The sequence below is a fragment of the Anneissia japonica genome, unplaced genomic scaffold, assembly GCF_011630105.1.
Source record: "Anneissia japonica isolate Jap-2015-1 unplaced genomic scaffold, ASM1163010v1 scaffold287981_len1045443_cov154, whole genome shotgun sequence".
In the NCBI taxonomy this organism is placed as follows: Eukaryota; Metazoa; Echinodermata; class Crinoidea; order Comatulida; family Comatulidae; genus Anneissia; species Anneissia japonica.
Window position 1 is genome coordinate 282765 of NW_022695194.1, and position 1898 is coordinate 284662.

The 1898-nt window shown below is 30.7% G+C and overlaps 1 protein-coding gene across 1 annotated transcript in view; it reads left to right on the forward strand.

The window, feature by feature from the left end:
- Nucleotides 1-1898, forward strand: part of LOC117101410 — a 37470-nt gene that overhangs the window by 4676 nt on the left and 30896 nt on the right. The gene's annotated exons all lie outside the window — the stretch shown is intronic.

A 1898-nucleotide genomic window follows, 5' to 3' on the forward strand; every position in this document is an offset into this window, starting at 1 on the left:
TTTTTTAAATCTTTACCCAGTTTTTCTTCTTTTAAACTTAATATCAAACGATATCTGGTCTCGATGTATGGTAATTAAGCCTTCTAACTTATGTATTAAAATAGAAACCAGACTACCTGTTTATTTTATTTTTATTTTAATGGTGGCCACATCTTAATGTTTTTCTTAAACTTATTGTGGTCTCCATCCACATAGATTTTTTGAATATGTTTGATCATGTATATGTTTGTTTTTGTTCATTATGTGGAAAATAAATAAATAAATCAATCAATCAATCAATCAATCAATCAATCAATCAATCAATTATTATTATTATTATTATTATTATTATTATTATTATTATTATTATTATTATTATTTAATATCTACAGATTAGGCCTAATATATAATGCTTATGGGAGGGGTGGCATTAAAACTGGTCGGAGGGCCTATGGGAATTTTTGATTCAACTCCGAGGGCCGCATTTAAACTTTGCTGTTTCCTTACACTTCCGAAAACCTTACACTGTTGATAACCACTTTATTCTTAGTTTTACCATTACCTTTTACAGATGATCGGTGCCTTGCCTCAAAAAACAAGGTGTTTACTAGCCAAAGGTTGTCGGTCCGCACACATAGGGTTTGTAATTCATTTGCACGGGCCGCAAAGAAATCATTGGCGGGCCGCACTTTGCCCACCTGTGCATATGGGCCTACTACTACAACTATAAGCTCTCTAGCCCCTGTAATGTAAAAGTAGCAGTAAAAATTACTGTGCTAATTATTATTATTGGATTTAAAAAGCAATATAAAAAATATGCTAAATCGACTCAGGCTCAATAATTTAATAGCTTTCATGGAAATAAAGAATTTAATGACATAAAAATTGTTATTAACATACATTTAAAAAAAAAAGAGAATTGTAATGAAACAGCTTAACCTATGATAATGCAACTTTAGAACCATGAGATAAAAATGAGAGTATGAAAACATGAGAAAACACAAGAGCCATTTAAAGAGATACACAATGAAACACGTCACGAGTATAGAAAGCATTATTTATTTTTCCTAAGTAAAAAAATGTAGAAATTTTGTATGAAAGTACTACAGAGGAGTACGGAAAACCATTTCTTTTTAAGATGTCTGTGTGCTGATCATCAGATCAGATGTGTAGTTCTGTACATGTATATAATGTATAGCAAACTCGAGGAAGGAAGGAAGAGCTTTTAGAATGTTTGTGAAATAAATATGCATTTTTAATATTAACAATAAAATTTAAAATTGTTTTCTATTTCAAAAAAAATGTGTCACTGAAGTCAACAGGAGTATACATCCAAATCCATGTACCACCATCACAATGCATCGAATCGAATTTAAGATTTTCTTTATTGAAAAAATACTGTTTTAATTTTAAAATAAATTATAAACATTTATGTTTATATAGCACACACAGATACAACGAATCGCCTATTATGCATACGCACTGACTAAAAGAAGACCACATGAGGTATCATAATACTAATATATTTTGTTTTGTATTTTTGTTTATTTAATTATCGTTTTGAAATACACTGGAATAATCATAATTACATAACATTAAGTGTTGTTTAAATTTGTCATCAATAATAATGTTGCACGTTGAGGCGAATTGACTTGTTTTGTCTTTTTAAGAGATATTAATGATCATGTAAGCAGAAACAACATATTTCATACCAATATTGTCAAACTCTAAAAGCAGCTAGTTTAGTATGCGAATCTGGTGATAGCCAGTGTCTGTGCGCTTAACTGCAGATATCTTGGTCCTTGGTTCAATTCCCGTCGCTGCTGTTCTTGTGTTTCAGCTTGAGGGCTGAAATGCAAATTTAAAAGATACACCGTCTTTCCGATGAGATGTTAAAACCGTTGGTCCTGTGTGTAAAA